This window comes from Lutra lutra, chromosome 6, assembly GCF_902655055.1.
Source record: "Lutra lutra chromosome 6, mLutLut1.2, whole genome shotgun sequence".
NCBI classification, from domain to species: Eukaryota; Metazoa; Chordata; class Mammalia; order Carnivora; family Mustelidae; genus Lutra; species Lutra lutra.
This window is the reverse complement of record NC_062283.1, coordinates 74,203,514-74,220,140: the sequence shown is the minus strand read 5'-3', so window position 1 is coordinate 74,220,140 and position 16,627 is coordinate 74,203,514.

Here is a 16,627-nt window from a genome sequence, read left to right as displayed (position 1 = left end):
CAGCTGAAAGCAAGAAGAAATTATGGGAGTGAAAACTTAAGGGGTTTCGATAACTCAGATATACACCCAAACATGTGGGTGCTTGTCAAATTCAAACCCTTTTTTAGTTTTAACAATATTAGTTACAGAAAAATGTTCAACCACCGAGCAGAGCCTGGATATCTTTCATATTACTATCAGCTGGAAATTAGAAAAGAAATGCATTCCATATGAAACACATTGTTCAAAGTCAAATTATGCAGAAATAGTTTCTCAGATAGTATCTGTTTTATGTAGACAACCGTCCCTTAGAAAGGTAAAGCAAGTTTTGCTGGCAGGGGAGGGGATATGAGACACCTAATCTGACATGCACAGTAATGTTCATTCTGGTTTATTTCCCAATGCTGTGTTTTGCTAAAACACTGCTTACCTTGATTTGGGGTTTCTCCTCTTTCCCTTTTCCTGGCTTGGCTCTAGCTTTTAAACTAAAAATAAAAATAAATAAAAGCAGAGAACACTTTTTACAAGCGTCTTACACGAAATAACTGTAGTCTCGTAAAGTTTTATCTTTTTGATTTGTTGTAATTTGAGTTGTAATAAAAACATAAGACAAGGTTTAACATCATGTCCCTTAGTCTAAATATAGTACTTTCCTAACTATCTTCATCAATGGAACTTATAAACTTCTAAATTTTAGTAAGCTAAGATTTTTAGTGTTGCCAGCATCTGCTAGGATTCTCCTTATAAGTTTTTCAGAGGGACAGAGACTGCATGTAGGAAAATTGGCATCACTTCTAATGTTACTGAATTAGATAATGTGTGACAGAATGACTAATTTTTCAACAAATACCATTTCAATAGGGGATAATCCACTGAAATCTGAAGTACAATATTCTGTGTCAGAAGATTATACATAAAATTTTGATTTAAGGGGCGCCTGGGTGGCTCAGTGGGTTAAGGCCTCTGCCTGCGGCTCAGGTCATGATCCCGGGGTCCTGGGATCGAGCCCCGTATCGGGCTCTCTGCTCAGCAGGGAGACTGGTTCCTCCTCTCTCTCTGCCTGCCTCTCTGCCTACTTGTGTTCTCTGTCAAATAAATCAATAAAATCTTTAAAAAAATTTTTTTATTTAAAAAGTATGTAACATTTTAGTTTCAAATACATTTTATAGACCAAGATTTGAACATGCTGGGGTACTTTGTATCAGATAATAGAGAACAATATTATGAGTTTTAATTTTTCCAAGTAAACATGTACTCTGCTAACACTAAACTAAAAGAACATGTTCTGCTTCCTTCAAATGCATTATGTTTTTAAATCAAAGAGTTACTTAAAAAAAAAAAATACTCTGTTCCTCGCAGTGGAGGGAAAATTTGTAGTTACTCTAATGTGGGCAATACTATAATATTAGAAATCTCAACATTCAGCCTAATATGACATAATTTTGTGAAAGATTTACACATCATCTACTTCACAAACATTTCTGTAAATAATTTTTAAATTGAAAAACTCTCACTTGTATTTTAGGGAGAAGTGGAATGGTCTCTGAAACTTGTTAGGTCTTATGAAACTAGCAGTTTCTTGGCTAAAAAACTGTATGCCACGTGAGGCCATTCCTTTCAACTGAGTCACTAACTCAGAGGCAAAGCATGGTGTCTAAATGCCAGTGAAGACATAGCCCTTACTTTCATGATACTGTGATCATTATTTTCATGATCCAGCCTCATATTTTGGATATTCTCATTCTAGTGAAGTTCAAATCATGTTTTCTTATCACAAATTGGGAGCTTTTTTTGTGTAATTATTGTATCTAATTTCCCTTTGTATCTCCCCAAGCAACTCTATAGCAGCAGGGGCTAATCCAGTGTTTACTGAGTTGAATTAATCTAAGGTGGGCTTTTTTCCTCTTCTAATAATTTCACATTGTGCCTTCTACACTATTTTCTTTGTGGTGTGTCTCTGGATTAGACCACCACTTACTGATTTCTGCCCTACTTAACAGGAGCAGACTGGCAATACAAAATTGCCTTTTAGATTTTCAGTCTGAAGTAAATAAACAGCAAAATTTTGGAAAACACCAAGAAAGGGTAGGAGGCAGAAGGAATGTGCTGTCAGGGATTTTTCTGTCCCCTGGGGGATTTGGTGCAGTGGAGGAAAACACAGGTTTAAAAGTAAAATGAGCTCATTTTTGAACTCTTGCCATTTCTTAAGAGAAGTGACATATTTTCACTGAGCTTTGGCTTATCATCTGTGAAATGGGAAGAACAAGGTTTAGCCTTTGGAATGTTAAGAAGATAAAATGTTATATGTAAGGCATTCCGGACAACACCTAACATGCAGAGGGTCACTATTAAAATTTGAACCAGAAAGATTATGATGTAAAATCATATGGTGTAAAATCAATCTCTTAAAAATAAGAGATTTCTTTTTAGGTCACATTCCTAGCTAGAAATGACTCAACCTGTCAAAAAGTTTTTAAAGTGCTCCCTCTTGATTCAATGATATGTAAGAAGGCTGACCCCATCCAGAGAATTCACCTGCCAATGAGAAGTCAGCCAAGTGCTCCAGCACTGCATAGGGTAACTCCCTGCCACTCAGAGTTGGCAGTCGATGTTAGAGGCTGCATTTCTGACAAACAAATGTGGTAGAAGGAAGCAGCATCCTTTAGAATCAATCAATAAAGATAGAAGTCCTTAAAAAATTCTCTGATAAGACAAATAGTCACACATTGGCTTGTAAAATAAAATCAAACCATAAAAGAAACATCCTAAAAATTAAATGATACAGGATCAACAAAAATGAAGACAGGCAACAGTGTTTAAACCCTAAACTAAAGGAAATCTCAAATATAATTAAATGTTAAAGACGTCTCCCTTCCAGGAAGTGGAACTTAGTCTCCTCTTCTACCCCATGGTAGATGTGGAGTGCTTTTAACGATTTACTTCCAAATAACAGAATACAGAAAGGTGGGAGAGTAATTTTACAGTGCCAAAAGCTGGCAAAAACTGCTTCGGCCAGGGCGCCTGGATGGCTTGGTCATTAGGAATCTGCCTTTGGCTCAGGTTGTGATCCCAGCCCTGCTTCCTGCTCCTTGCTCAACAGGAAGCCTGCTTCTCCCTCTCTCACTCCTCCTGCTTGTGTTCCCTCTCTCACTGTGTCTCTCTCTGTCAAATGAATAAAAACTTAAAAAAAAACCCTACTTCAGCCAGGTGATAGAAGTTAACATCACCAAAAATAACTCATGTCAATAACACAAAGCCCTGATAGAATGTAATAAAAAGAGAGCTTCAACCCCAAAACTCCTAAGTCCAGTCCAACCATGAGAAAAACATTAAACATACTCAACTAGAAGTGAAGTCTACAAAATATTAGTGTTTCTTAGAACTGTCAAGATGGTGAAAAACAAGAAAAGAGTGAGAAACTGTTAGCAAACTAGAGAACACAACAACTAAGCATCATGTTTTATGTTGGATGAGGTCCTGGAAGAGAAGAAGGACCTTAGTGAGGAAAAAAAAAAAAAAAAAAAAACTTGTGAAATCTGAATAAAGTCTGAGGTTTACTTAGTAGAAATGTGCCAGTATTGGTTTCTTAGTGTGACCAACATATCCTGGTAATGTAAGATGTTAAAAAAAAAACAAAAAAAAAAAACTGTGGGAAGGATATTATCTTTTCAACTTTTTTATAAATTTAAAACTATCCAAAAAAATTTTTAAATGATTATTTTAAAAGTGAGAAAATTTTTGTCAATCAAAAAATTTTTTCATATGTTGAAAAATTTTCAATCCACAATAATTTATAACAGTTATGGCAAACATGAACATGTAGTAGTACCAAGTTATAAAAAGCCAAAACTTAGAAATACAGATAGCTGAAGGCTCTAACACTCCTTTCACAAGTTTGATCTCAAGTAGGCAAAGTTGAAGATGAAGATTATTACAATAAAATACTTAATGCCTTTGAATTAGGGTGCCGTATTCACAGTAAAGTTTGCCTAATAGTTAATTATGTATAAGGACAGAAAGAAGCCTATGTTTTTCCAAAAGTTGAGAGTGAACAGACCAAAGTGGTTGGCTATAATAAATTTATACCACATACACAAAAAATGAATGACAAACTACCAAAAGCACAAAAATGTTTTTCAATATTGATTGATTGATTGATTGATTGATTGACTGGGTGGGGAAGGGCAGAGGGAGAAGAGACTCTTAATCAGGCTCCACATCTGACATGGGGGTCAATCTCACAACCCTGAGAGGGAGTGAAGTGTTGGGTGCTTAACCAACTAAGCCATCCAGGTGCCCCATTTTCCACTTTTTAAATATTCTCTGACCAAAAAGAAAGTTAAAAGTATCAAGATAGTAGCACAGGCTATTTTGAAAAAAAAACAAAACATAAAAAAACCAGCAGCTTTGTACATCAAAACTTAGTGGATGTGGTCAGAGCAACACTATTTTAATTAAACAATGTTTTTCATACTAAGAAGAGACTGAAAGAATGCAAATGCATTCGACTCAAAGTCAGGAGAAAAATACAAAATAAATCCTAGGGAAGAAAGCTGTATATATTAAAGCTGAAATCCAGCATTTTTTAAAAAAGATTTTATTTAGTTATTTCACAGAGAGAGAGAACACAAGTAGGCAGAGAGGCAGGCAGAGAGAGGGGGAAGCAGGCTCCCTGCTGAGCAGAGACCCTGATGCGGGGTTAGATCCCAGGACCTGGGATTATGACCTGAGCCAAAGGCAGAGGCTTAACCCACTGAGCCACCCAGGTGCCCCAGAAATCCAGCATTTGAAAATCAGAAGATAGTAGAATTATAAGCAAACTCAGGATGTGAATCTTTAAGGAAAAAATGTAAACATTTGTAAAGATAATTTTATTTTAAAAATAGGGTAAACACACAAACTTCGAAATGGGGAGAGGTACAAACAATGAAATATGAGCAATTACTATGAAGATCTTTATGCATGCAAACAGCTCAATAATGAGATTTTCTATATAATGCAAGTTACTTAAATTCACTTAAATAGCCATAATGTGAAAAATCTATAAATGTGGTGCACAGGATATCAGTACATTTCTTATATGTGATTCCATCTTTCCTTCTGTGCTATAACTAAGTCTGATATTCTAGGACCAAGTGTCTGGCCTGAAGGTGAGTGGGGCTGGTCGTTGTCTATGGTGATGGACCAAAGAGCGCCTGGACCCTAAATAGCTGTTGACACAGGTGAACTCTGAAGTACCAAGCCCATAAGAACAAAACACTGGGTACAAATAAAAGGGTATATAATATATAAAAGGCAAAATGGAGCTGAGGTTTTGCTTGACTCAGCCTGGAAAGATGGTCAAGGAGAGACCAAGCCATGGGTAAGCAGTGAGCTATTAATAACTCAAGCCAATTCACAATTGGAGGTCATTATCAGTTAGAAGGCAAGTATCATATATTATTTCAATTCAAGGAAAACTTCCATGGGCAAGGAATAGATTTTTTCACAAATGATATTTCAAGGACTAATAGAGAAAATATAGGATACATCTTTAGCTTGCGAACACCACAATATATCCAAATGGGTTTAATGTGTACATATATAAATGAATATATAACTCAGCAGATTATAAATTAGCATTATTTCTAAATTGAAATGGATTAAAAGATATGTGAAGTCATTTCATTCTACTATTATTATTCTTATTAAACATATGAATTGAGCCCAGGACTGAGAACATTAGGGCATTAGAAAGGACATAGGTCAGGTGTGGAATAATTTTCTTATACTTCACCTTATGAGTCAAGAGAAATATTGAAATTCAATTAAACAAGTTAATTGAATTACTACTAGATTTGGGAGCTACATAGTTCCTGTGATAATATTAAAGTACTTAATGCTCACTCAAAAACAAACAAAAATGTGTATGCATATACAACCATAAGAGAGCATTTAAGTGAATATCTAACTGACATGATTCTCTAAGCATTAAAGTTATCAAATAAATTAACAAAAGATCTATATGCTTATTATATACATTTTTATGTCTACATTCACATATTTAATAAGTATTTGAGTCCTTACTGACTGCCAGGCACTAGAAATAAAAAGAGAAGCAAAATCAGATAAAACCTGCCTTCATAGAGTTTATAATCTTGTGTGTTAAGAAGGTCAGGGGGAGAGGAGAGGAGTCAAGATGGCGGAGAAGTAGCAGGCTGAGACTACTTCAGGTAGTGGGAGATCAGCTAGATAGCTTATCTAAAGATTGCAAACACCTACAAATCCAACGGGAGATCGAAGAGAAGAAGAACAGCAATTCTAGAAACAGAAAATCAACCACTTTCTGAAAGGTAGGACTGGCGGAGAAATGAATCCAAAGCGACAGGAAGATAGATCGCGGGGGGAGGGGCTGGCTCCCAGCAAGCGGCAGAGCAACGGAGCACAAAATCAGGACTTTTAAAAGTCTGTCCCACTGAGGGACATCGCTCCAGAGGCTTAACCGGGGTAAAGCCCACGAGGGGTCAGCATGGCCTCAGGTCCCGCAGGGTCACAGAAGGATCGAGGGTGTCTGAATGTCGCAGAGCTTACATGTATTAGAACGGGGAAGCCGGCTACAGAGACAGAGCCGAGGAGTGAGCTCTAAGCTCGGGGTTACCTTGAACCACTTGAACCGATCACAGGCTCGGTCAGCTCAGAGCGTGGCCAGAGGCCAGGGTGACGGGAGTAATTGGGCACTATTTTCTGAGGCCGCACTGAGGAGTGGAGCCCCGGGCTCTCGGCTCCTCCGGGCGGGAGACTGGGAGGCCACCATCTTCATTCCCGTCCTCCGGAACTCTAAGGAAAGTACTCAGGAAACAAAAGCTCCCGAAAACAAACCCGAGCGGATTACTCAGCCCGGCCCCTGGTAAGGGCGGTGCAACTCCGCCTGTGGCAAAGACACTTGAGAATTACTACAACAGGCCCCTCCCCCAGAAGATCAACAAGAAACCCAGCCAGGACCAAGTTCACCTACCAAGGAGTGCAGTTTCAATACCAAGGAGAGCAGCGGAATTCCAGAGGAGGAGAAAGCAAGCACAGAACTTATGGCTTTCTCCCCATGATTCTTTAGCCTTGTAGTTAATTTTTTTTTCTTTTTCAATTTCTTTTCTCTTCTGCTAAATTTTTTTAACTTTTACCCTTTTCTTTTTTAATGTTTTTTAACTAGTTTATCTAATATATATATATATATTTCCTTTTTATATTTTTTCTTTATTGGTTTTCATTTTTTAATTGTTTCTTTCTTTTTTTCTTTCTTTCTGAACCTTTTTATCCCCTTTCTCCCCCCTCACGATTTGGGATCTCTTCTGATTTGGCTAAAGCATATTTTCTTGGGGTTTTTGACACCCTTTTAGTATTTTACTTACTCCTTCATATACTCTTATCTGGACAAAATGACAAGGCGGAAAAATTCACCACAAAAAAAAGAACAAGAGGCAGTACCAAAGGCTAGGGACGTAATCAATACAGACTTGGTAATATGTCAGATCTAGAGTTCAGAATGACGATTCTCAAGTTTCTAACTGGGCTCGAAAAAGGCATGGAAGATAATAGAGAAACCTTCTCGGGAGATATAAAAGCCCTTTCTGGAGAAATAAAAGAACTAAAATCTAACCAAGTTGAAATCAAAAAAGCTATTAATGAGGTGCAATAAAAAATGGAGGCTCTGACTGCTAGGATAAATGAGGCAGAAGAAAGAATTAGCAATATAGAAGACCAAATGACAGAGAATAAAGAAGCTGAACAAAAGAGGGACAAACAGCTACTGGACCATGAGGGGAGAATTCAAGAGATAAGTGACACCATAAGTCAAAACAACATTAGAATAATTGGGATTCCAGAAGAAGAAGAAAGAGAGAGGGAAACAGAAGGTATACTGGAGAGAATTATTGGAGAGAATTTCCCCAATATGGCAAAGGGAACAAGCATCAAAATCCAGGAGGCGAAGAGAACCCCCCTCAAAATCAATAAGAATAGGTCCACACCCCGTCACTTAAGAGCAAAATTTACAAGTCTTAGTGACAAAGAGAAAATCCTGAAAGCAGCCCGGGAAAAGATGTCTGTAACATAAAATGGTAAAAATATTAGATTGGCAGCAGACTTATCCACAGAGACCTGGCAGGCCAGAAAGAGCTGGCATGATATATTCAGAGCACTAAATGAGAAAAACATGCAGCCAAGAATACTATATCCAGCTAGGCTATCATTGAAAATAGACAGAGAGATTAAAAGCTTCCAGGACAAACAAAAACTGAAAGAATTTGCAAACACCAAACCAGCTCTACAGGAAATATTGAAAGGGGTCCTCTAAGCAAAGAGAGACCCTAAAAGTAGTAGATCAGAAGGGAACAGAAACAATATACAATAACAGTCACCTTACAGGCCATACAATGGAACTAAACTCATATCTCTCAATAGTTACCCTGAATGTGAATGGGCTAAATGCCCCAATCAAAAGACACAGGGTATCAGAATGGATAAAAAAACAAAACCCATCTGTATGTTGCCTATAAGAAACTCATTTTAAACCCGAAGACACCTCCAGATTTAAAGTGAGGGGGTGGAAAAGAATTGACCATGCTAATGGACATCAGAAGAAAGCAGGAGTGGCAATCCTTATATCAGATCAATTAGATTTTAAGCCAAAGACTATAATAAGAGATGAGGAAGGACACTATATCATACTCAAAGGATCTGTCCAACAAGAAGATCTAACAATTTTAAATATCTATGCCCCTAACGTGGGAGCAGCCAACTATATAAACCAATTAATAACAAAATCAAAGAAATATATCGACAATAATACAATAATAGTAGGGGACTTTAACATTCCTCTCACTGAAATGGACAGATCATCCAAGCAAAAGATCAACAAGAAAATAAAGGCCTTAAAAGACACACTGGACCAGATGGACATCACAGATATATTCAGAACATTTCATCCCAAAGCAACAGAATACACATTCTTCTCTAGTGCACATGGAACATTCTCCAGAATAGATCACATCCTCGGTCCTCAATCAGGTCTCAACCGGTATCAAAAGATTGGGATCATTCCATGCATATTTTCAGACCACAATGCTCTGAAGCTAGAACTCAATCACAAGAGGAACTTTGGAAAGAACCCAAATACATGGAGACTAAACAGCATCCTTCTAAAGAATGAATGGGTCGACCAGGAAATTAAAGAAGAATTGAAAAAATTCATGGAAACAAATGATAATGAAAACACAACGGTTCAGAATCTGTGGGACACAACAAAGGCAGTCCTAAGAGGAAAATATATAGCGGTACAAGCCTTTCTCAAGAAACAAGAAAGGTCTCAGATACACAACCTAACCCTACACCTAAAGGAGCTGGAGAAAGAACAAGAAAGAAACCCTAAACCCAGCAGGAGAAGAGAAATCATAAAGATCAGAGCAGAAATCAATGAAATAGAAACCAAAAAAAACAATAGAACATATCAACGAAACTAGGAGCTGGTTCTTTGAAAGAATTAATAAGATTGATAAACACCTGGCCAGACTTATCAAAACGAAAAGAGGAAGGACACAAATAAAATCATGAATGAAAGAGGAGAGATCACAATGAACACCAAAGAAATACAGACAATTATAAGAACATACTATGAGCAACTCTACGTCAACAAATTTGACAATCTGGAAGAAATGGATGCATTCCTAGAGACATATAAACTACCACAACTGAACCAGGAAGAAATAGAAAGCCTGAACAGACCCATAACCAGTAAGGAGTTTGAAACAGTCATCAAAAATGTCCAAACAAACAAAAACCCAGGGCCAGATGGCTTCCCGGGGGAATTCTACCAAACATTTAAAGAAGAACTAATTCCTATTCTCCTGAAACTGTTCCAAAAAATAGAAATGGAAGGAAAACTTCCAAACTCATTTTATGAGGCCAGCATTACCTTGATCCCAAAACCAGACAAGGATCCCATCAAAAAAGAGAACTACAGACCAATATCCTTGATGAACACAGATGCAAAAATTCTCACCAAAATACTAGCCAGTAGGATTCAACAGTACATTAAAAGGATTATTCACCACGACCAAGTGGGATTTATTCCAGGGCTGCAAGGTTGGTTCAACATCCGCAAATCAATCAATGTGATACAACACATTAATAAAAGAAAGAACAAGAACCATATGATACTCTCCATAGATGCTGAAAAAGCATTTGACAAAGTACAGCATCCCTTCCTGATCCAAACTCTTCAAAGTGTAGGGATAGACGGCACATACCTCAATATTATCAAAGCCATCTATGAAAAACCCACCGCAAATATCATTCTCAATGGAGAAAAACTGAAAGCTTTTCTGCTAAGGTCAGGAACATGGCAGGGATGTCCGTTATCACCACTGCTATTCAACATAGTACTAGAAGTCCTAGCCTCAGCAATCAGACAACAAAAGGAAATTAAAGGCATCCAAATCGGCAAAGAAGAAGTCAAACTAACACTCTTCGCAGATGATATGATACTATATGTGGAAAACCCAAAAAACTCCACTCCAAAACTGCTAGAACTTGTACTGGAATTCAGTAAAGTGTCAGGATATAAAATCAATGCACAGAAATCAGTTGCATTTCTCTACACCAACAACAAGACAGAAGAAAGTGAAATTAAGGAGTCCATCCCATTTACAATTGCACCCAAAACTATAAGATACCTAGGAATAAACCTAACCAAAGAGGTTAAGAATCTATACACAGAAAACTATAAAGTACTCATGAAAGAAATTGAGGAAGACACAAAGAAATGGAAAAATGTTCCATGCTCCTGGATTGGAAGAATAAATATTGTGAAAATGTCTATGCTACCTAAAGCAGTCTACACATTTAATGCAATTCCTATCAAAGTACCATCCATTTTTTTCAAAGAAATGGAACAAATAATCCTAAAATTCATATGGAACCAGAAAAGACCTCGAATAGCCAAAGGAATATTGAAAAAGAAAGCCAAAGTTGGTGGCATCACAATTCCGGACTTCAAGCTCTATTACAAAGCTGTCATCATCAAGACAGCATGGTACTGGCACAAAAACAGACACATAGATCAATGGAACAGAATAGAGAGCCCAGAAATAGACCCTCAACTCTATGGTTAACTAATCTTCGACAAAGCAGGAAAGAATGTCCAACGGAAAAAAGACAGCCTCTTCAATAAATGGTGTTGGGAAAATTGGACAGCCACATGCAGAAAAATGAAATTGGACCATTTCCTTACACCACACACGAAAATAGACTCAAAATGGATGAAGGACCTCAATGTGAGAAAGTAATCCATCAAAATCCTTGAGGAGAACACAGGCAGCAACCTCTTAGACCTCAGCCACAGCAACTTCTTCCTAGGAACATCACCAAAGGCAAGGGAAGCAAGGGCAAAAATGAACTATTAGGATTTTATCAAGATCAAAAGCTTTTACACAGCAAAGGAAACAGCTAACAAAACCAAAAGACAACTGACAGAATGGGAGAAGATATTTGCAAACGACATACCAGATAAAGGGCTAGTGTCCAAAACCTATAAAGAACTTAGCAAACTCAACACCCAAAGAACAAATAATCCAATCAAGAAATGGGCAGGGGACATGAACAGACATTTCTGCAAAGAAGACATCCAGATGGCCAACAGACACATGAAAAAGTGCTCCATATCACTCGGCATCAGGGAAATACAAATCAAAACCACAATGAGATACCACCTCACACCAGTCAGAATGGCTACAATTAACAAGTCAGGAAATGACAGATGCTGGCGAGGATGCGGAGAAAGGGGAACCCTCCTACACTGTTGGTGGGAATGCAAGCTGGTGCAACCACTCTGGAAAACAGCATGGAGCTTCCTCAAAATGTTGAAAATAGAGCTACCCTATGACCCAGCAATTGCATTGCTGGGTATTTACCCTAAAGATACAAACGTAGTGATCCGAAGGGGCACGTGCACCTGAATGTTTATAGCAGCAATGTCTACAATAGCCAAACTATGGAAAGAACCTAGATGTCCATCGACAGACAAATGGATAAAGAAGATGTGGTATATATACACAATGGAATACTATGCAGCCATCAAAAGAAATGAAATCTTGCCATTCGCAGTGATGTGGATGGAACTAGAGGGTATCATGCTTAGCGAAATAAGTCAATGGGAGAAAGACAACTATCATATGATCTCCCTGATATGAGGGAGAGGAGATGCAACATGGGGGGTTGAGGGGGTAGGAGAAGAGTAAATGAAACAAGATGGGGTTGGGAGGGAGACAAACCATAAGTGACTCTTAATCTCACAAAACAAACTGAGGGTTGATGGGGGGAGGGGGGTTGGGAGGGGGGGTGGGGTTATGGACATTGGGGATGGTATGTGCTATAGTGAGTGCTGTGAAGTGTGTAAACCTGGCGATTCACAGACCTGTACCCCTGGGGATAAAAATATATTATATGTTTATAAAAAATAAAATTAAAAAAAAAAGAAGGTCAGGGGGAGAAATATAAAGTTTGAATTAAAGAATTACAGAAGAAATGTAAAATTAAAATTATAATAGGATAGTACCAGCAGGTGCATGGTACTATGATAACATAAAATGTGGAGATTTGGTCTAAATTGTGGGCTCAGGAAAGTCCTTCTTGGGGAAGCAATGATTGAGCTGATATCAGAAAGATGAGGAGGAGATATCTTGGTGAACTAGCAGGAGTTTGCAAGGGTATCCTTAGCCCTTCCCTTGCTCTTACTATGGCCCACTGTTTTTTGTTTATTTGTTTGTTCTAGATCCTTCAACAGATTTATTGATCATACATCTATTGTGTTAGTGAGGAGGCACCAGGGGCTGAGCTTCAGACCTCATTTCTGCTCTCAAGTTTGAGGACCAGGGGATGTATGGGTCTTACTGTCTCCTGGGAGAGATCTGAGCTGCAGAGATTATTTTTTTCACTCCTTCTTTCATGGTCTTGGACCACCTTCACCCCAGAGGTTCTGGGATTAAGGGTTGCATCCTCTATTCAAGACATACAAACACTGTGATTAGGTGGACAGGCAAGGCAGAAGTCATTCCTGGTAAGTACAAGCTGACCCAATCCATCTTCCCTTCCCTGGTCCTTCTCTCTCTCTCCACTTGTCCCATACTGGGCAGATCCTGGCTTGGTAGATGTTTATCCCCAGACCAATACCCTTAACTGCCCGACAATAGCAAGCTTCCCTTAGAGGCTGGAGTCTAAGCACTGTCATGCCCTATACAGGGGCAACTTCCCTCTCCTGGCCTTTCTGTGAAAATAAACAATATTTTTGGCGAAGGAAAAGGGGTAGGTGAGTACAATACATTTGAGCACTAAAAATACTGAAGCAGTAATCTAGTTGAAAAAATAGGGGAAAAAATGAATATGTTAATCAAAGATATTTTTACAAACCTATTCGTGGGAATTAAGAAAAGATGAGGGTATTTGGAGTATAGATATCAAGGGTCAGAGTATGCACAAAGATGAGACTTGAGAAATAGGTGGTAGCTATGCAAGGCATTATAAGACAAGTTAAAAATATTTATTTTACCTTAAAAATAATAGGAAAGGAGAATTATGTGGTAGGTGGGATGAGGAATGTGAGGTGGGAAATATACTCAGATTTTATACTGAAAAGAATGATCTGGCTTCAGTGGGAAAAATGGAAGATTAGGTAAAATGACACTAATAATGTAGGCAAGAAAGTATTGTAGTATGAATGTAGTATGGTATGATGGCAGTGAAGATGGAAAAGAGTTGAAGGAAAAAAGAGAAATGTAGATAGTGAAATCGACAAGGTCTTTGATAGTTGAGAAACTGAGATCATGTGTTTGGTTTTAGACGTGTTGAGCATGAAGGGTCCATTTACTATTGTTGTCAAACAAATAATCCTAAAATTTAAAGGACAAGAAAAAGATTTTCTTTTGTGCATAGATTTTGCTGGTCAGTCACTAATTCACATGAGGCACAAGGATGGCTTGTTATAGCTCTAAAACATCTGGGGCCTCTAGTGGGAAGACTTTGACACTGGAACTGACTCTATAGATGAAGGCTGGAATCTTCTAGAGATTTCTTCACTCAGTATATCTGATGGTTATGTGGTCAGCTGGGAGCTAATCAGGAGCCATTGGCCAGAGTGCTGGTGTATTGGTCTTATCAATTGGCTAAGCTTCCTCACAGCCTGGTAGCTTCAGTGCAGTCACACTCCTTATAAGATGACACAGAGCTCCAAGGAAAACCTTCTAGTAAACAAGATGGAAGTGTCATCACCTCTCTGCCATCTTCTGTTGGTGGCAAATCAGAAGTCCGTCCAAATTCAAAGGGAAGAAATATAGGTCTACCTCATCATGAAAAGAGTGCCAAATAATATATGGCCCCATATTATTTATATTCTTCCCACATGCAAAATACATTCACCACCTTCCAAGACTCTTGCATGATGGCATCAGGTTTAGTCTCAAAACCTAAATCCTCTAAATCACATCTAGATGTATAGGAGTCTCCCAAGTATACTTCCCTGGGTACAACTCCAAGAATATACTTCCTCTCAATTAAAGTTCTATGTAGAGACACAAGTTATGTTTCCCCTATATTAGTCAGGATTCTCCAGAGAAACAGAACTAATAGGATGCATGTATGTATATGCACGTATTATGTTCAGAAGTTTCAAAGGCCTCTCTTAATTTTGTTCTGCTTTTCTCTCTTTTAGTTCAAGCTGACATGGTGTCTTTTAAAACTATGGGCCTCCTCCTCATCAATTCACGCTCCACTCAGAGAGAAAACATACCAGCGTGTATTTTCAAGATAGTCTCTCTCTTTCTCAGGCTCAGGGCTGGAAAGGTAAGTCTTGAGTCATCAATGTAATAGGTAGTAATTGCAGCCACCTGTGTGGGTGAATCTGCTGAGAGTGACTGAGTAAATAGAGATCAAAGAGTGCTTAGGACCAAACCTATGCTATCAAAAAAAAAAAAAAAAAAAAATTAAAAGGTAAAGACAAAATGGGTGTTTGTATTTACAATGAATATGATGGGGCAAGATTTGATAGCCTTAATATATAAAATGCTCTTTTTAAAAATTATTAATTAGTAAAATTAGCTCCAGATGCTGGGTCTGTATTTTGAAACTAGAAGGCCATGTTTGGGAAATATATAGGATAAGCATTAGAAAGTTTATTTATTTACCAATTCCATTCCTAGAAAATAAGTTTAGAGAAATGGTTAAGTATTACGTGTGGCAATGTTCACTGAAGCACCATTTTTGTGCAAGAATGATAGATGAAGCATCATTTTTAATAAAGAAAAATCAGGAATGATCAACATTTCCAACAATAGAGAGATGGCTAAGTAAAGTATAAGACATTCACAAGATTAAGAATTAAAAAACCAAGAATAATTATGCTTTAGTAAAATAGAAACATGATTACAATATGACGGTAATTGAAGAAAGCAAGAAAACAGTATAAAATATGATTCTAATTTAATTTAAAAAGATACACATTAGAATTCAAAAAGAAATATATCAAAATGTTAACACTACTTATATCTGTGTGATGCAATTCTGGATTTTTATTTTCTCCTTTATTCTATCTAGTTTTCTTTTTCATTTTCCCACAATAAGCATGAATTACTTTAAGAAATAGAAAACAATAAAAATAAGCTTAAAAGATGTGGTACTTAAAGACTTTTCTTTGAGCGATTGTACAAGAAAAGACTAAGTGCTTAGTAATAAAGGCCCTAAGGAAAAAGTGGACATCCCTGCACAGATGGAGGGATAAAAATCCAATATGGGCAACACAGAAAAAGATTCAGACTGAATCAAAACAGAGACAATTCCCTTAGGTGGGTGGTTTTCTAAAAATCTGGCACAAAAACCACTTATCCATACTAGATCTTGCCCAGAAGCATTAAGAGAAAAACAAACAGAGCTGCTGTGGCTGAAGACAGAGACAGAGCCTGGAGCTCTGCTGCCTACCATCCTTGATCCCTGCTCGCCTCCCTGCCTTACCCCGCAGCAAGCTCTGCAGAAGAATAAGATGTAAGAGATACAGTTTAAAAATCAAGAAAATCATCTTATGTTAAGGTTTATCATCAGCCACTCCTGATAAAGATGAGCTGGAAATGATGAGAATTCATGGTGTAAATTCTTCATGGTTCATGATATTACAATGTAATAAAACATGCAATTCTCAGGACAGTATAAGTTGGTTCACTAACTCTCCACAAATTCATTGGCCTTCTGCACTAAAACCTTCATTAAAAATATCATTCTAAGATATTAAAATCTATAGATACTTGGCCTGGAAATATTTTACGTGATCTTCAGAGTTATCCAGAGTAAGAAAAACAGAAAAGACAGTTATGAGTGCATCTAAAATGGGCTGCAGCACTGAGATGCTGGTTCAGATTTGGCTTGATCACCTTCAGCCACGCTTAATGTCAAAAGGAAAAGAGTCCTTCCATGTGCCTGAGCCACACTGCAGCCTGGACAGGGATATATAATGACAGCTACAGCAAGAACAACATCAGCCCTGCTGAGCTTAAAATAGCAACTGTTGCCGTGGTAAGCAAGGCCTAGAGACAACTGAAACATTTGGATAGATCTTCCTTACTGAGTCTACTTAAGA